Here is a 19522-nt window from a genome sequence, read left to right on the forward strand (position 1 = left end):
CGCTGATCCCATTTTCCCACTGCTCCCGCTGCTCACACTCTCTCCCTGCTCTCACACTCCCCATGCTCCCGCTGCTTCCATTCTCCCGCTGCTCTCAATCTCCCCTGCTCCCGCTGCTCTCATTCTCCCGCTGCTCCCGCTGCTCTCTGTCCTCCGCTGCTCCGCTGCTCTCTCTCCCCCGCTCCTCTCACTCGCCCCCTGCTCGCACTCTCCCGCTGCTTTCACTCTCCCGCTGCTCCCACTCTCCCTCCTGCTCCCCCCTGCTCCCACTCTCCCGCTGCTCTCACTCTCGCGCTGCTCTCACTCTCCCTGCTCTCGCTCTCTCGCTGCTCTCACTCTCCCGCTGCCCTCACTCTCCCCCATTCTCACTCTCCCATTCTCCCGCTGCGCCCGCTCTTCCACTGCTCTCACTCTCCCCTACCCTGACTCTCCCCCTGCTCTCGCTCTCTCGCTATTCCCACTCTCCCCCTGCCCACACTCTCCCGCTGCTCCCGCTCTCCCGCTGCTCTCACTCCCCCCTGCTCCTGCTGCTCTCACTCTCCCGCTGCTCTCACTCTACCGCTGCTATCACTCTCCCGCTGCTCGCACTCTCGCCCTGCTCTCACTCTCCCGCTGCTCTCACTCTCCCGCTGCTCCCGCTGCTCTCTCTCCCCCGCTGCTCCCACTCTCCCTCTGCTCTCGTTGCTCTCACTCTCCACTGCTCTCAGCTCTCCCGCTGCTCCCACTCTCCCGCTGCTCTCACTCTCCACTGCTGTCACTCTCCCGCTGCTCTCACTCTCCCGCTGCTCCCACTCTCCCGCTGCTCTCACTCTCCCGCTGTTCCCACTCTCCCGCTGCTCTCACTCTCGCTCTTCTCTCACTCTCCCCTGCTCTCACTCTCCCACTGCTCCCACTCTCCCCCCTGCTCTCACTCTCCGGCTGCTCTCACTCTCCAACTGCTCTCACACTCCCGCTGCGCTCACTCTCCCCCTGCGCTCACTCTCCCGCTCTCTCGCTGTTCCCGCTCTCCCCATGCCCCGACTCTCCCGCTACTCCCGCTCTCTCGCTGCTCTCTCTCCCCCTGCCCTGACTTGACCCCTGCACTCGCTCTCCCGCTGCTCACACTCTCCCCCTGCTCTCACTCTCCCCCTGCTCCCGCTACACTCACTCTCCCCCTGCTCTCATCCTACCACTGCTCTCTCTCTCCCACTGCTCTCACTCTCCCCCTGCTCCCGCTTCTCTCACTCTCCCCCTGCTCACACACTCCCCCTGCTCTCACTCTCCCCCTGCTCCCGCTGCTCTCACTCTCCCCTGCTCTCACTCTCCCGCTGCTCACTCTCTACTGCTCCTCTCTCTCGCTGCTCCCGCTGCTCTCACTTTCCCGTTGCTCTCACTCTCGCGCTGCTCTCACTCTCCCCCTGGTCTCACTCTCCCTCTGCTCTTACTCTCCCGATGCTCCCGCTCTCCCGCTGCTCTCACTCTCCCGCTGTGCTCACTCTCCCCCTGCGCTCACTCTCCCCTTGCCCTCACTCTCCCCCTGCCCTCACTCTCCTGCTGCTCTCACTCTCCCCCAGCCCTGACTCTCCCCCTACTTCCACTCTCCCGCTGCTCTCTCTCTCCCGCAGCCCTCTCTCTCCCAGTGCTCTCACTCTCCCGCTGCTCTCACTCTCCCCCTGCTCTCACTCTCCCCGTACTCCCACTCTCCCGCTGCTTCCACTCACCCGCTGCTCTCTCTCTCCCAGTGCTCTCAATCTCCCGCTGCGCTCACTCTCCCGCAGCCCTCTCTCACCCAGTGCTCTCACTCTCCCGCTGCTCCATCTCTCGCCCTGCTCCCACTCTTCCCCTGCTCCCGCTGCTCTCACTCATCCGCTGCTCCCTCTCTCCTCCTGCTCTCACTCTCCCGCTGCGCTCACTCTCCCGCTGCTCCCACTCTCCTCCTGCTCTCACTCTCCCGCTGCTCCCACTCTCCCCCTGCTCTCACTCTCCCGCTGCGCTCACTCTCGCCCTGTTTTCTGCCGCTGCTCCTGATCCCACTCTCCCCCTTCTCCCACACTCCCGCTGCGCTCACTCTCCCCCTGCTCTCACACTCCCGCTGCTCCAATTCTCCCCCTGCTCCCATTCTTCCCCTGCCCCCGCTGCTCTCACTCTCACCTGCTCTCAATCGCCCCCTGCTCTCAGTCTCCCGCTGCACTCGCTCTCCCACTGCTCTCACTCTCCCGCTGCACCCACTCTCCCCTTTCTCCCTCTCTTCTACTCTCCTGCTGCTCCCACTCTCCCGCTGCGCTCACTATCCCGCTGCTCTCACTCTCCCGCTGCTCCCAATCTTCCGCTACTCTCACTCTCTCGCTGCTCCCACTGTCCCGCTGCTCACACTCTCCCGCTGCTCTCACTCTCGCGCTGCTCACTCTCCCCCTGCTCTCACTCTCCCTCTGCTCTTACTCTCCCGCTGCCCCCGCTCTCCCGCTGCTCTCACACTCCAGTTGTGCTCACTCTCCCCCTGCGCTCACTCTCCCCCTGCCCTCACTCTCCTGCTGCACTCACTCTCCCCCTGCCCTGACTCTCCCCCTGCTTCCACTCTCCCGCTGCTCTCTCTCTCTCCCGCAGCCCTCTCTCTCCCAGTGCTCTCACTCTCCCGCAGCTCTCACTCGCCCCCTGCTCTCACTCTCCCCGTACTCCCACTCTCCCGCTGCTCCCACTCTCCCGCTGCGTTCAATCTCCCGCTGCTCCCACTCTTCCCCTACTCCCGCTGCTCTCACTCTCCCGCTGCTCCCACTCTCCCCCTGCTCTCACTATCCCGCTGCGCTCACTCTCCCCCTGTTCTCTCCCGCTGCTCCTGATCCCACTCTCCCCCTGCTCTCACTCTCCCGCTACGCTCACTCTCCCCTGCTCTCACACTCCCGCTGCTTCCATTCTCTCCCTGCTCCCATTCTTCCCCTGCCCCCGTTGCTCTCACTCTCCCCTGCTCTCACTCTCCCCCTGCTCTCAGTCTCCCGCTGCTCTCGCTCTCCCACTGCTCTCACTCTCCCGCTGCTCCCACTCTCCCCTTTCTCCCACTCTTATACTCTCCTGCTGCTCCCACTCTCCCGCTGCGCTCACTATCCCGCTGCTCTCACTCTCCCGCTGCTCCCACTCTCCCGCTGCTCTCACTCTCCCCCTGCGTTCACTCTCCCGCTGCTCTCACTCTCTCGCTGCTCTCACTCTCCCTCTGCTCTTACTCTCCCGCTGCTCCCGCTTTCCCGCTGCTCTCACTCTCCCGCTGTGCTCACTCTCCCCCTGCGCTCACTCTCCCCCTGCCCTCACTCTCCTGCTGCTCTCACTCTCCCCCTGCCCTGACTCTCCCCCTGCTTCCACTCTCCCGCTGCTCTCTCTCTCCCGCAGCACTCTCTCTCCCAGTGCTCTCACTCTCCCGCAGCTCTCACTCTCCCCCTGCTCTCACTCTCCCCGTACTCCCACTCTCCCGCTGCTCCCACTCTCCCGCTGCTCTCTCTCTCCCAGTGCTCTCACTCTCCCGCTGCGCTCAATCTCCCGCTGCGCTCACTCTCCCCCTGTTCTCTCCCGCTGCTCCTGATCCCACTCTCCCCCTTCTCTCACTCTCCCGCTGCGCTCACTCTCCCCTGCTCTCACACTCCCGCTGCTTCCACTCTCCCCCTGCTCCCATTCTTCCCCTGCCCCCGCTGCTCTCACTCTCCCCTGCTCTCACTCTCCCCCTGCTCTCAGTCTCCCGCTGCTCTCGCTCTCCCACGGCTCTCACTCTCCCGCTTCTCCCACTCTCCCCTTTCTCCCACTCTTCTACTCTCCTGCTGCTCCCACTCTCCCGCTGCGCTCACTATCCCGCTGCTCTCACTCTCCCGCTGCTCCCACTCTCCCGCTGCTCTCACTCTCCCCCTGCGTTCACTCTCCCGCTGCTCTCACTCTCTCGCTGCTCTCACTCTCCCACTGCTCTCACTCTGCCGCTGCTCCCACTCTCCCCCTGCTCCCAGTCTCCGCTTCTCCCACGCATCCTATGCTCTCACTCTCCCCCTGCTCCCGTTGCTCTCACTCTCCCCCTGCTCTCACTCTCCCGCTGTTCCAACTATCCCCTGCTCTAACTCTCCCCCTGCTACCACTCTCCCCCTGCTCTCTCTACCCCGCTCCTCTCACTCTCCCCCTGCTCGCACTCTCCCGCTGCTTTCACTCTTCCGCTGCTCCGAATCTCCCACCTGCTCCCCCTGCTCCCACTCTCCCGCTGCTCTCACTCTCGCGCTGCTCTCACTCTCCCTGCTCTCGCTCTCTCGCTGCTCTCACTCTCACGCTGCGCTCACTCTCCCCAATTCTCACTCTCCCATTCAACCGCTGCGCCCGCTCTTCCACTGCTCTCACTCTCCCCCTACCCTGACTCTCCCCCTGCTCTCGCTCTCTCGCTATTCCCACTCTCCCCCTGCCCACACTCTCCTGCTGCTCCCGATCTCCCGCTGCTCTCACTCCCCCCCTACTCCTGCTGCTCTCACTCGACGCTGCTCTCGCTCTACCGCTGCTCTCACTCTCCCGCTGCTCTCACTCTTCTGCTGCTCTCACTATCCCGATGCTCTCACTCTCCCCCTGCTCTCACTCTCCCGCTGCTCTTCACTCTCCCGCTGCTCTCACTCTTCCGCTGCTCTCACTAGCCCGATGCTCTCACTCTCCCGCTGCTTTCACTCACCCGCTACTCTCACTCTCCCTCTGATCTCACTCTACCGCTGCTCCCTCTCTCCCCCTGCTCCCGCTGCTCTCACTCGCCCCCTGCTCTCACTCGCCCCAACTCTCACTCTCCCACTGCTCTCAATCTCCCGCAGTTCTCACTCTCCAGCTGCTCCCACTCTCCCGCTGCTCTCACGTTCCCCCTGCTCTTCCTCTCCCCTGCTCCCACTCTCCGGCTGCTCCCCCTCTCCCGCTAAACTTACTCTCCCCCTGCTCCCACTCACCCGTTGCTCTCACTCCCGCTGGTCTCACACACTCCCAGCTCCCGCTCTCCCCCTGTTCCAACTCGCCAACTGCTCTAACTCTCCCGCTACTCTCACTCTCCCCCTGCTCTCACTCTCCCGCTGATCTCGCTCTACCGCTGCCCTTCACTCTCCCGCTGCTCTCACTATCCCGCTGCTCTCACTCGCCCACTGCTCTCACTCTGCCGCTGATCCCACGCTCCCCTGCTCTCACTCTCCCCTGCTCCCGTTGCACTCTCTCCCCCGCTGCTGCCGATGCTCCCACTCTCCCACTGCTCTCACTCTCTCCCTGCTCCCACTCTCCCGCTGCTCTCACTCTACCGCTGCTCTCACTGTCCCGCTGCTCCCGCTGCCCTCTCTCCCCCGCTGCTCCCGCTGCTCTCGCTCCCCCGCTGCTCTCACTCTCCCTAGCACTCGCTCTCCTGCTGCTCTCACACTTCCACTGCTCTCACTCTCCCCCTACCCTGACTCTCCCCCTGCTCTCGCTCTCACGCTATTACCACTGCCCCTTGCACATACTCTCCCGCTGCTCCCGCTCTCCCGCTGCTCTCACTCTCCCCCTGCTCCCGCTGCTCTCATTCTCTCGCTGCTCTCACTCTACACCTGCTCTTACTCTTCCGCTGTTCGCACTGTCGCCCTGCTCTCACTCTCGCGCTGCTCTCTCTCCCCCGCTGCTCCCGCTGCTCTCTCTCTCCCCCGCTGCTCCCCCTGCTCTCGCTGCTCTCACTCACCACTGCTCTCAGCTCTCCCGCTGCTCCCACTCTCCCGCTGCTCTCACTCTCCACTGCTCTCACTCTCCCGCTGCTCTCACTCTCCCGCTGCTCCCACTCTCCCGCTGCTCCCACACTCCTGCTGCTCCCACTCTCCCGCTGCTCTCTCTCTCCCGCTGCTCTCACTCTCCCGCTACTCCCACTCTCTCGCTGCTCCTATACTCCCGCGGCTCTCTCTCTCCCGGTGCTCTCACCCTCCCACTTCTCTCACTCTCCCCCTGCTCCCGCTGCTCCCATTCGCCCGCTGCCCTCTCTCCCCCGCTGCTCCCGCTGCTCTCTCTCCCCCGCTGCTCTCAACCTCCCCCTGCACTCGCTCTCCCGCTGCTCTCCCTTTCCCACTGCGCTCACTCTCCCATTCTCCCGCAGCTCCCGCTCTTCCAGTGGTCTCACTCTTCCCCTACCCTGACTCTCCCCCTGCTCTCGCTCTCCCGCTATTACCACTGCCCCTGCACATACTCTCCCGCTGCTCCCGCTCTCCCGCTGCTCTCACTCTCCCCCTGCTCCCGCTGCTCTCACTCTCCCGCTGCTCTCACTCTACCGCTGCTCTCACTCTTCAGCTGCTCGCACTGTGGCCCTGCTCTCACTCTCGCGCTGCTCTCTCTCCCCCGCTGCTCCCGCTGCTCTCTCTCCCCCGCTGCTCCCCCTGCTCTCGCTGCTCTCACTCACCACTGATCTCAGCTCTCCCGCTGCTGCCACTCTCCCGCTGCTCACACTCTCCACTGCTATCACACGCCCGCTGCTCCCACTCTCCCGCTGCTCCCACTCTCCCGCTGCTCTCACTCTCGCGCTGCTCTCACTCGCCCCTGCTCTCACTCTCCCGCTGCACCCACTCTCCCGCTGCTCACACTCTCCCGCTGCTCTCACTCTCCCGCTGCTCCCACACTCCCGCTCTTCACACTCTCCCGCTGCTCTCACTCTCCCCCTGCTCCCGCTGCTCTCACGTTCCCGCTGCTCCCACTCTCCCGCTGCACACTCTCTCCCACTGCTCTCACTCTCCCGATGCTCTCACTCTCCCGCTGCTTTCACTCTCCCGCTGCTCTCACTCTCCCCCTGATCTCTCCCGCTGCTCTCACTATCCGGCTGCCCTCATCCTCCCCCTCCTCTCACTCTCCCCCTGCTCTCTCCCGCTGCTCTCACTCAGCCGCTGCTCCCACTCTCCCCTGCTCTCACTCTCCCCCTGCTCCCGCTGCTCCCTCTCCCCCGCTGCTCCCACTCTCCCGCTGCTCCCACTCTCCCCTGCTCTCACTCTCCCCCTGCTCCCGCTGCTCTCGCTCCCCCGCTGCATCCACACTCTCCCTGCTCTCACTCTCCCCCTGCTCCCACTCTGCCGCTGCTTCCAATGTCCCGCTGCTCCCACTCTCCACCATGCTCTCTATCTTCCGCTGCTCCAACTCTCACCTTGGTCCTGCTGCTCTCACTCTCCCTCTTTTCCCGCTGCTCTCACTCTCCCACTGCTCTCACTCTCCTGTTGCTCCTACTCTCCCGCTGCTCCCACTCTCCCGATGCTCCCCCTCTCGCGCTGCTCTCACTCTCCCGCTGCTGCCACTCTCCCGATGCTCCCCCTCTCCCGATGCTCTCACTCTCCCCCTGCTCTCACTCTCCCGGTTCGCTCAGTCTCCCGCTACTCTCACTCTCCCACTGATCTAACACTGCCGCTGTTCCAAGTCTCCCGCTGCTGCCGCTGCTCCCACTCTCCCCCTGCTCCCAGTCTCCTCTTCTCCAACGCTCCCTCTGCTCTCACTCTCCTCCTCAACCCGTTGATCTCACTCTCCCCCTGCTCTCACTCTCCCGCTGTTCCAACTCTCCCCCTTCTCTAACTCTCCCGCTGCTCTCGCTCTCCCCCTGCTCTCAGTCTACCACTGCTCTCACTCTCCCGCTGCTCTCACTCTCCCGCTGCTCTCACTCTCCCGCTGCTCTCACTCTCCCGCTGCTCTCACTCTCCCGCTGCCCTCACTCTCCCGCCGCTCTCACTCTCCCGCTTCCCTTCACTCTCCCGCTGCTCTCACTCTCCCGCTGCTCTCACTATGCCGATGATCTCACTCTCCCGCTGCACTCACTCTCCCGCTACTCTCATTCTCCCACTGCGTTCACTCTCCCGCTGCTCTCACTCTCCCGCTGCTCTCACTCTCCCACTGCTCTCACTCTGCATCTGCTCCCACTCTCCAGCTGCTGCCGCTGCTCCCACTCTCCCCCTGCTACCAGTCTCCGCTTCTCCCACGCTCCCTCTGGTCTCTCTCTCCCGCTGCTCCCGTTGCTCTCACTCTCCCCCTACTCTCACTCTCCCGCTGTTCCAACTATCCCCCTGCTCTCATTCTCCCGCAGCTCTCACTCTGCATCTGCTCCCACTCTCCTGCTGCTGCCGCTGCTCCCACTCTCCCCCTGCTCCCAGCCTCCGCTTGTCCCACGGTCCCTCTGCTCTCACTCTCCCCCTGCTCCCGTTGCTCTCACTCTCCCCCTGCTCTCACTCTCCCGCTGTTCCAACTCGCCCCCTGCTTTAACTCACCCGTTGCTCTCACTATCCCCCTGCTCTCACTCTCCCACTGCTCCCACTCTCCCTCTGCTTTCATTCTCCCGCTGATCTCACTCTGCCGCTGCTCCAACTCTCCAGCTGCTCTCACTCTCCCGCTGCTCTCACTCTCCCGTTGCCCTTCACTCTCCCGCTGGTCTCACTCTGCCGCTTCTCTCACTATCCCGATGCTCTCACTCACCCGCTGCTCTCACTCTCCCGCTGCTCTCACTCTCCCGCTGCTCTCACTATCCCGATGCTCTCACTACCACGCTGCCCTCACTCTCCCGCCGCTCTCACTCTCCCGCTGCCCTTCACTCTCCCGCTGCTCTCACTCTTCCGCTGCTCTCACTATCCCGATGCTCTCACTCCCGCTGCGCTCACTCTCCCGCAGCCCTCTCTCTCCCAGTGCTCTCACTCTCCCGCTGCTCCATCTCTCGCCCTGCTCCCACTCTCCCCCTGCTCTCACTCTCCCGCTGCTCCCACTCTTCCCCTGCTCCCGTTGCACTCTCTCCCCCGCTGCTGCCGATGCTCCCACTCTCCCACCGCTCTCACTCTCTCCCTGCTCCCACTCTCCCGCTGCTCTCACTGTACCGCTGCTCTCACTGTCCCGCTGCTCCCGCTGCCCTCTCTCCCCCGCTGCTCTCACTCTCCCCTGCCCTTCACTCTCCCGCTGCTCTCACTCTTCCGCTGCTCTCACTATCCCGATGCTCTCACTCCCGCTGCGCTCACTCTCCCGCAGCCCTCTCTCTCCCAGTGCTCTCACTCTCCCGCTGCTCCATCTCACGCCCTGCGCCCACTCTCCCCCTGCTCTCACTTTCCCGCTGCTCCCACTCTTCCCCTGTTCCCGTTGCACTCTCTCCCCCGCTGCTGCCGATGCTCCCACTCTCCCACTGCTCTCACTCTCTCCCTGCTCCCACTCTCCCGCTGCTCTCACTCTACCGCTGCTCTCACGGTCCCGCTGCTCCCGCTGCCCTCTCTCCCCCGCTGCTCCCGCTGCTCTCTCTCCCCCGCTGCTCTCACTCTCCCCTGCACTCGCTCTCCCGCTGCTCTCACTCTTCCACTGCACTCACTCTCCCCCTACCCTGACTCTCCCCCTGCTCTCGCTCTCACGCTATTACCACTGCCCCCTGCACATACTCTCCCGCTGCTCCCGCTCTCCCGCTGCTCTCACTCTCCCCCTGCTCCCGCTGCTCTCATTCTCCCGCTGCTCTCACTCTACCGCTGCTCTCACTCTTCCGCTGCTCGCATAGTCGCCCTGCTCTCACTCTCGCGCTGCTCTCTCTCCCCCGCTGCTCCCGCTGCTCTCTCTCTCCCCCGTTGATCTCCCTGCTCTCGCTGCTCTCACTCACCACTGCTCTCAGCTCTCCCGCTGCTCCCACTCTCCCGCTGCTCTCACTCTCCACTGCTCTCACTCTCCCGCTGCTCTCACTCCCCCGCTGCTCCCACTCTCCCGCTGCTCCCACACTCCCGCTGCTCCCACTCTCCCGCTGCTCTCACTCTCCCGCTGCTCTCACTCTCCCGCTACTCCCACTCTCTCGCTGCTCCTACTCTCCCGCGGCTCTCTCTCTCCCGGTGCTCTCACCCTCCCACTTCTCTCACTCACCCGCTGCTCTCACTCTCCCTCTGCTCCCACTGATCCCATTCTGCCGCTGCTCTCACTCTCCCCATGCTCCCGTTGATCCCATTTTCCAACTGCTCCCGCTGCTCTCACCTTCTCCCTGCTCTCACTCTACCCCCTGCTCCCGCTGCTCCCATTCTCCCGCTGCTCTCTCTCCCCCGCTTCTCCCGCTGCTCTCTCTCCCCCGCTGCTCCCCCTGCTCTCGCTGCTCTCACACCACTGCTCTCAGCTCTCCCGCTGCTCCCACTCTCCCACTGCTCTCGCTCTCCACAGCTCTCACTCTCCCGCTGCTCTCACTCTCCCGCTGCTCCCACTCTCCCGCTGCTCCCACACTCCCGCTGCTCCCACTCTCCCGCTGCTCTCACTCTCCCGCTGCTCACAATCTCCCGCTACTCCCACTCTCCCGCTGCTCCTACTCTCCCGCAGCTCTCTCTCTCCCGGTGCTCTCACCCTCCCACTTCTCTCACTCACCCGCTGCTCTCACTCTCCTTCTGCTCCCGCTGATCCCATTCTGCCGCTGCTCTCACTCTCCCCCTGCTCCCGCTGCTCCCATTCGCCCGCTGCTCTCACTCTCCCCTGCTCCCGCTGCTCTCACTCTACCGCTGCTCTCACTGTCCCGCTGCTCCCGCTGCCCTCTCTCCCCCGCTGCTCCCGCTGCTCTCTCTCCCCCGCTGCTCTCACTGTCCCCCTGCACTCGCTCTCCCGCTGCTCTCACTCTCCCACTGCGCTCACTCTCCCATTCTCCCGCTGCTCCCGCTCTTCCAGTGCTCTCACTCTTCCCCTACCCTGACTCTCCCCCTGCTCTCGCTCTCCCGCTATTACCACTGCCGCTGCACATACTCTCCCGCTGCTCCCGCTCTCCCGCTGCTCTCACTCTCCCCCTGCTCCCGCTGCTCTCACTCTCCCGCTTCTCTCACTCTACCGCTGCTCTCACTCTTCCGCTGCTCGCACTGTCGCCCTGCTCTCACTCTCGCGGTGCTCTCTCTCCCCCGCTGCTCTCCCTCCCCCGCTGCTCCCCCTACTCTCGATGCTCTCACTCACCACTGATCTCAGCTCTCCCGCTGCTGCCACTCTCCCGCTGCTCTCACTCTCGCGCTGCGCTCACTCGCCCCTGCTCTCACTCTCCCGCTGCTCCCACTCTCCCGCTGCTCTCACTCTCGCGCTGCTCTCACTCGCCCCTGCTCTCACTCTCCCGCTGCACCCACTCTCCCGCTGCTCACACTCTCCCGGTGCTCTCACTCTCCCGCTGCTCCCACACCCCCGCTCTTCACACTCTCCCGCTGCGCTCACTCTCCCCCTGCTCCCGCTGCTCTCACATTCCCGCTGCTCCCACTCTCCCGCTGCACACTCTCTCCCACTGCTCTCACTCACCCGATGCTCTCACTCTCCCGCTGCTTTCACTCTCCCGCTGCTCTCACTCTCCCCCTGATCTCTTCCGCTGCTCTCACTATCCAGCTGCCCTCATCCTCCCCCTCCTCCCACTCTCCCCCTGCTCTCACTCTCCCGCTGCTCCCACTCTTCCCCTGTTCCCGTTGCACTCTCTCCCCCGCTGCTGCCGATGCTCCCACTCTCCCACTGCTCTCACTCTCTCCCTGCTCCCACTCTCCCGCTGCTCTCACTCTACCGCTGCTCTCACTGTCCCGCTGCTCCCGCTGCCCTCTCTCCCCCGCTGCTCCCGCTGCTCTCTCTCCCCCGCTGCTCTCACTCTCCACTGCACTCGCTCTCCCGCTGCTCTCACTCTTCCACTGCACTCACTCTCCCCCTACCCTGACTCTCCCTCTGCTCTCGCTCTCACGCTATTACCACTGCCCCCTGCACATACTCTCCCGCTGCTCCCGCTCTCCCGCTGCTCTCACTCTCCCCCTGCTCCCGCTGCTCTCATTCTCCCGCTGCTCTCACTCTACCGCTGCTCTCACTCTTCCGCTGCTCGCATAGTCGCCCTGCTCTCACTCTCGCGCTGCTCTCTCTCCCCCGCTGCTCCCGCTGCTCTCTCTCTCCCCCGTTGATCTCCCTGCTCTCGCTGCTCGCACTCACCACTGCTCTCAGCTCTCCCGCTGCTCCCACTCTCCCGCTGCTCTCACTCTCCACTGCTCTCACTCTCCCGCTGCTCTCACTCCCCCGCTGTTCCCACTCTCCCGCTGCTCCCACACTCCCGCTGCTCCCACTCTCCCGCTGCTCTCACTCTCCCGCTGCTCTCACTCTCCCGCTACTCCCACTCTCTCGCTGCTCCTACTCTCCCACTTCTCTCACTCACCCGCTGCTCTCACTCTCCCTCTGCTCCCGCTGATCCCATTCTGCCGCTGCTCTCACTCTCCCCATGCTCCCGCTGATACCATTTTCCAACTGCTCCCGCTGCTCACACCTTCTCCCTGCTCTCACTCTCCCCCTGCTCCCGCTGCTCCCATTCGCCCGCTGCTCTCACTCTCCCCTGCTCCCGCTGCTCTCACTCTACCGCTGCTCTCACTGTCCCGCTGCTCCCGCTGCCCTCTCTCCCCCGCTGCTCCCGCTGCTCTCTCTCCCCCGCTGCTCTCACTGTCCCCCTGCACTCGCTCTCCCGCTGCTCTCACTCTCCCACTGCGCTCACTCTCCCATTCTCCCGCTGCTCCCGCTCTTCCAGTGCTCTCACTCTTCCCCTACCCTGACTCTCCCCCTGCTCTCGCTCTCCCGCTATTACCACTGCCGCTGCACATACTCTCCCGCTGCTCCCGCTCTCCCGCTGCTCTCACTCTCCCCCTGCTCCCGCTGCTCTCACTCTCCCGCTTATCTCACTCTACCGCTGCTCTCACTCTTCCGCTGCTCGCACTGTCGCCCTGCTCTCACTCTCGCGGTGCTCTCTCCCCCCCGCTGCTCTCTCTCCCCCGCTGCTCCCCTACTCTCGATGCTCTCACTCACCACTGATCTCAGCTCTCCCGCTGCTGCCACTCTCCCGCTGCTCTCACTCTCCCGCTGCTCTCACTCTCGCGCTGCGCTCACTTGCCCCTGCTCTCACTCTCCCGCTGCTCCCACTCTCCCGCTGCTCTCACTCTCGCGCTGCTCTCACTCGCCCCTGCTCTCACTCTCCCGCTGCACCCACTCTCCCGCTGCTCACACTCTCCCGGTGCTCTCACTCTCCCGCTGCTCCCACACTCCCGCTCTTCACACTCTCCCGCTGCGCTCACTCTCCCCCTGCTCCCGCTGCTCTCACATTCCCGCTGCTCCCACTCTCCCGCTGCACACTCTCTCCCACTGCTCTCACTCACCCGATGCTCTCACTCTCCCGCTGCTTTCACTCTCCCGCTGCTCTCACTCTACCCCTGATCTCTCCCGCTGCTCTCACTATCCGGCTGCCCTCATCCTCCCCTCCTCTCACTCTCCCCCTGCTCTCTCCCGCTGCTCTCACTCAGCCGCTGCTCCCACTCTCCCCTGCTCTCACTCTCCCCCTGCTCCCTCTGCTCTCTCTTCCCCGCTGCTCCCACTCTCCCGCTGCTCCCACTCTCCCCTGCTCTCACTCTCCCCTGCTCCCGCTGCTCTCTCTCCCCCGCTGCTCCCACACTCCCCCTGCTCTCACTCTCCCCCTGCTCCCACTCTGCCGCTGCTTCCAATGTCCCGCTGCTCCCACTCTCCCCCTGTTCTCTCTCTCCCGCTGCTCCAACTCTCCCCTTGCTCCTGCTGCTCTCATTCTCCCTCTTCTCCCGCTGCTCTCACTCTCCCACTGCTCTCACTCTCCCGCTGCTCCTACTCTCCCGCTGCTCCCCCTCTCGCGCTGCTCTCACTCTCCCCCTGCTCCCACTCTGCCGCTGCTTCCAATGTCCCGCTGCTCCCACTCTCCCCCTGCTCTCTCTCTCCCGCTGCTCCAACTTTCCCCTTGCTCCTGCTGCTCTCATTCTCCCTCTTCTCCCGCTGCTCTCACTCTCCCACTGCTCTCACTCTCCCGCTGCTCCTACTCTCCCGCTGCTCCCCCTCTCGCGCTGCTCTCACTCTCCCGCTGCTGCCACTCTCCCGATGCTCCCCCTCTCCCGATGCTCTCACTCTCCCCCTGCTCTCACTCTCCCGGTTCGCTCAGTCTCCCGCTACTCTCACTCTCCCACTTCTCTAACACTGCCGCTGTTCCAAGTCTCCCGCTGCTGCCGCTGCTCCCACTCTCCCCCTGCTCCCAGTCTCCGCTTCTCCAACGCTCCCTCTGCTCTCACTCTCCTCCTGCTCCCGTTGCTCTCACTCTCCCCCTGCTCTCACTCTCCCGCTGTTCCAACTCTCCCCCTGCTCTAACTCTCCCGCTGCTCTCGCTCTCCCCCTGCTCTCAGTCTCTCACTGCTCCCACTCTCCCGCTGCTCTCACTCTCCCGCTGCTCTCACTAACCCGCTGCTCTCACTCTCCCGCTGCTCTCACTCTGCCGCTGCCCTTCACTCTCCCGCTGCTCTCACTATCACGATGCACTCACTCTCCCGCTACCCTCACTCTCCCGCCGCTCTCACTCTCCCGCTTCCCTTCACTCTCCCGCTGCTCTCACTCTCCCGCTGCTCTCACTATGCCGATGATCTCACTCTCCCGCTGCACTCACTCTCCCGCTACTCTCATTCTCCCACTGCGTTCACTCTCCCGCTGCTCTCACTCTCCCGCTGCTCTCACTCTCCCACTGCTCTCACTCTGCATCTGCTCCCACTCTCCTGCTGCTGCCGCTGCACCCACTCTCCCCTGCTACCAGTCTCCGCTTCTCCCACGCTCCCTCTGCTCTCACACTCACCCTGCTCCCGTTGCTCTCACTCTCCCCCTACTCTCACTCTCCCGCTGTTCCAACTATCCCCCTGCTCTCATTCTCCCGCTGCTCTCACTCTGCATCTGCTCCCACTCTCCTGCTGTTGCCGCTGCTCCCACTCTCCCCATGCTCCCAGTCTCCGCTTCTCCCACGCTCCCTCTGCTCTCACTCTTTCCCTGCTCCCGTTGCTCTCACTCTCCCCCTGCTCTCACTCTCCCGCTGTTCCAACTCGCCCCCTGCTTTAACTCACCCGCTGCTCTCACTATCCCCCTGCTCTCACTCTCCCACTGCTCCCACTCTCCCTCTGCTTTCATTCTCCCGCTGATCTCACTCTGCCGCTGCTCCAACTCTCCCGCTGCTCTCACTCTCCCGCTGCTCTCACTCACCCGTTGCCCTTCACTCTCCCGCTGGTCTCACTCTGCCGCTTCTCTCACTATCCCGATGCTCTCACTCACCCGCTGCTCTCACTCTCCCGCTGCTCTCACTCTCCCGCTGCTCTCACTATCCCGATGCTCTCACTGCCACGCTGCCCTCACTCTCCCGCTGCTCTCACTCTTTCGCTGCTCTCACTATCCCGATGCTCTCACTCCCGCTGCACTCACTCTCCCGCAGCCCTCTCTCTCCCAGTGCTCTCACTCTCCCGCTGCTCCATCACTCGCCCTGCTCCCACACTCCCCCTGCTCTCACTCTCCCGCTGCTCCCACTCTTCCCCTGCTCCCGCTGCTCTCACTCTCCCGCTGCTCCCACTCTCCTCCTGCTCTCACTCTCCCGCTGCTCCCACTCTCCTCCTGCTCTCACTCTCCCGCTGCTCCCACTCCCCCCCTGCTCTCACTCTCCGCTGCGCTCACTCTCACCCTGTTCTCTCCCGCTGCTCCTGATCCCACTCTCCCCCTTCTCTCACTCTCCCGCTGCGCTCAGTCTCCCCTTGCTCTCACACTCCCGCTGCTCCCACGCTCCCCTGCTCCCATTCTTCACCTGCCCCCGCTGCTCTCACTCTCCCCTGCTCTCACTCTCCCCCTGCTCTCAGTCTCCCGCTGCACTCGCTCTCCCACTGCTCTCACTCTCCCGCTGCTCCCACTCTCCCCTTTCTCCCTCTCTTCTACTCTCCTGCTGCTCCCACTCTCCCGCTGCGCTCAATATCCCGCTGCTCTCACTCTCCCTCTGCTCCCACTCTACCGCTGCTCTCACTCTCCCGCTGCTCCCACTCTCCCGCTGCTCACACTCTCCCTCTGCTCTTACTCTCCCGCTGCTCCCGCTCTCCCGCTGCTCTCAATCTCCCGCTGTGCTCACTCTCCCCCTGCGCTCACTCTCCCCCTGCCCTCACTCTCCTGCTGCTCTCACTTTCCCCCTGCCCTGACTGTCCCCCTGCTTCCACTCTCCCGCTGCTTTCTCTCTCCCGCAACCCTCTCTCTCCCAGTGCTCTCACTCTCCCGCAGCTCTCACTCTCCCCCTGCTCTCACTCTCCCCGTACTCCCACTCTCCCGCTGCTCCCACACTCCCGCTGCTCTCTCTCTCCAAGTGCTCTCACTCTCCCGCTGCGCTCACTCTCCCGCAGCCCTCTCTCTCCCAGTGCTCTCACTCTCCCGCTGCTCCATCTCTCCCGCTATACTTACTATCCCCCTGCTTCCACTCACCGGTTGCTCTCACTCTCCCGCTGGTCTCACACACTCCCAGCTCCCGCTCTCCCCCTGTTCCAACTCTCCCCCTGCTCTAACTCTCCCGCTGCTCTCACACTACACCTGCTCTCACTCTCCCACTGCTCCCACTCTCCCGCTGTTCCAACTCTCCAACTGCTCTAACTCTCCCGCTACTCTCACTCTCCCCCTGCTCTCACTCTCCCGCTGATCTCGCTCTACCGCTGCCCTTCACTCTCCCGCTGCTCTCACTATCCCGCTGCTCTCACTCGCCCACTGCTCTCACTCTGCCGCTGATCCCACGCTCCCCCTGCTCTCACTCTCCCCCTGCTCCCGTTGCTCTCTCTCCCCCGCTGCTGCCGATGCTCCCTCTCTCCCACTGCTCTCACTCTCTCCCTGCTCCCACTCTCCCGCTGCTCTCACTCTACCGCTGCTCTCACTGTCCCGCTGCTCCCGCTGCCCTCTCTCCCCCGCTGCTCCCGCTGCTCTCTCTCCCCCGCTGCTCTCACTCTCCCCTGCACTCGCTCTCCCGCTGCTCTCACTCTTCCACTGCACTCACTCTCCCCCTACCCTGACTCTCCCCCTGCTCTCGCTCTCACGCTATTACCACTGCCCCCTGCACATACTCTCCCGCTGCTCCCGCTCTCCCGCTGCTCTCACTCTCCCCCTGCTCCCGCTGCTCTCATTCTCCCGCTGCTCTCACTCTACCGCTGCTCTCACTCTTCCGCTGCTCGCATAGTCGCCCTGCTCTCACTCTCGCGCTGCTCTCTCTCCCCCGCTGCTCCCGCTGCTCTCTCTCTCCCCCGTTGATCTCCCTGCTCTCGCTGCTCTCACTCACCACTGCTCTCAGCTCTCCCGCTGCTCCCACTCTCCCGCTGCTCTCACTCTCCACTGCTCTCACTCTCCCGCTGCTCTCACTCCCCCGCTGCTCCCACTCTCCCGCTGCTCCCACACTCCCGCTGCTCCCACTCTCCCGCTGCTCTCACTCTCCCGCTGCTCTCACTCTCCCGCTACTCCCACTCTCTCGCTGCTCCTACTCTCCCGCGGCTCTCTCTCTCCCGGTGCTCTCACCCTCCCACTTCTCTCACTCACCCGCTGCTCTCACTCTCCCTCTGCTCCCACTGATCCCATTCTGCCGCTGCTCTCACTCTCCCCATGCTCCCGTTGATCCCATTTTCCAACTGCTCCCGCTGCTCTCACCTTCTCCCTGCTCTCACTCTACCCCCTGCTCCCGCTGCTCCCATTCTCCCGCTGCTCTCTCTCCCCCGCTTCTCCCGCTGCTCTCTCTCCCCCGCTGCTCCCCCTGCTCTCGCTGCTCTCACACCACTGCTCTCAGCTCTCCCGCTGCTCCCACTCTCCCACTGCTCTCGCACTCCACAGCTCTCACTCTCCCGCTGCTCTCACTCTCCCGCTGCTCCCACTCTCCCGCTGCTCCCACACTCCCGCTGCTCCCACTCTCCCGCTGCTCTCACTCTCCCGCTGCTCACAATCTCCCGCTACTCCCACTCTCCCGCTGCTCCTACTCTCCCGCAGCTCTCTCTCTCCCGGTGCTCTCACCCTCCCACTTCTCTCACTCACCCGCTGCTCTCACTCTCCTTCTGCTCCCGCTGATCCCATTCTGCCACTGCTCTCACTCTCCCCATGCTCCCGCTGATACCACTTTCCAACTGCTCCCGCTGCTCACACCTTCTCCCTGCTCTCACTCTCCCCCTGCTCCCGCTGCTCCCATTCGCCCGCTGCTCTCACTCTCCCCTGCTCCCGCTGCTCTCACTCTACCGCTGCTCTCACTGTCCCGCTGCTCCCGCTGCCCTCTCTCCCCCGCTGCTCCCGCTGCTCTCTCTCCCCCGCTGCTCTCACTGTCCCCCTGCACTCGCTCTCCCGCTGCTCTCACTCTCCCACTGCGCTCACTCTCCCATTCTCCCGCTGCTCCCGCTCTTCCAGTGCTCTCACTCTTCCCCTACCCTGACTCTCCCCCTGCTCTCGCTCTCCCGCTATTACCACTGCCGCTGCACATACTCTCCCGCTGCTCCCGCTCTCCCGCTGCTCTCACTCTCCCCCTGCTCCCGCTGCTCTCACTCTCCCGCTTCTCTCACTCTACCGCTGCTCTCACTCTTCCGCTGCTCGCACTGTCGCCCTGCTCTCACTCTCGCGGTGCTCTCTCTCCCCCGCTGCTCTCCCTCCCCCGCTGCTCCCCCTACTCTCGATGCTCTCACTCACCACTGATCTCAGCTCTCCCGCTGCTGCCACTCTCCCGCTGCTCTCACTCTCGCGCTGCGCTCACTCGCCCCTGCTCTCACTCTCCCGCTGCTCCCACTCTCCCGCTGCTCTCACTCGCCCCTGCTCTCACTCTCCCGCTGCACCCACTCTCCCGCTGCTCACACTCTCCCGGTGCTCTCACTCTCCCGCTGCTCCCACACCCCCGCTCTTCACACTCTCCCGCTGCGCTCACTCTCCCCCTGCTCCCGCTGCTCTCACATTCCCGCTGCTCCCACTCTCCCGCTGCACACTCTCTCCCACTGCTCTCACTCACCCGATGCTCTCACTCTCCCGCTGCTTTCACTCTCCCGCTGCTCTCACTCTCCCCCTGATCTCTCCCGCTGCTCTCACTATCCAGCTGCCCTCATCCTCCCCCTCCTCCCACTCTCCCCCTGCTCTCACTCTCCCGCTGCTCCCACTCTTCCCCTGTTCCCGTTGCACTCTCTCCCCCGCTGCTGCCGATGCTCCCACTCTCCCACTGCTCTCACTCTCTCCCTGCTCCCACTCTCCCGCTGCTCTCACTCTACCGCTGCTCTCACTGTCCCGCTGCTCCCGCTGCCCTCTCTCCCCCGCTGCTCCCGCTGCTCTCTCTCTCCCGCTGCTCTCACTCTCCCCTGCACTCGCTCTCCCGCTGCTCTCACTCTTCCACTGCACTCACTCTCCCCCTACCCTGACTCTCCCCCTGCTCTCGCTCTCACGCTATTACCACTGCCCCCTGCACATACTCTCCCGCTGCTCCCGCTCTCCCGCTGCTCTCACTCTCCCCCTGCTCCCGCTGCTCTCATTCTCCCGCTGCTCTCACTCTACCGCTGCTCTCACTCTTCCGCTGCTCGCATAGTCGCCCTGCTCTCACTCTCGCGCTGCTCTCTCTCCCCCGCTGCTCCCGCTGCTCTCTCTCTCCCCCGTTGATCTCCCTGCTCTCGCTGCTCTCACTCACCACTGCTCTCAGCTCTCCCGCTGCTCCCACTCTCCCGCTGCTCTCACTCTCCACTGCTCTCACTCTCCCGCTGCTCTCACTCCCCCGCTGTTCCCACTCTCCCGCTGCTCCCACACTCCCGCTGCTCCC

This window comes from Scyliorhinus torazame, chromosome 3 (assembly GCF_047496885.1).
Source record: "Scyliorhinus torazame isolate Kashiwa2021f chromosome 3, sScyTor2.1, whole genome shotgun sequence".
NCBI lineage: Eukaryota > Metazoa > Chordata > Chondrichthyes > Carcharhiniformes > Scyliorhinidae > Scyliorhinus > Scyliorhinus torazame.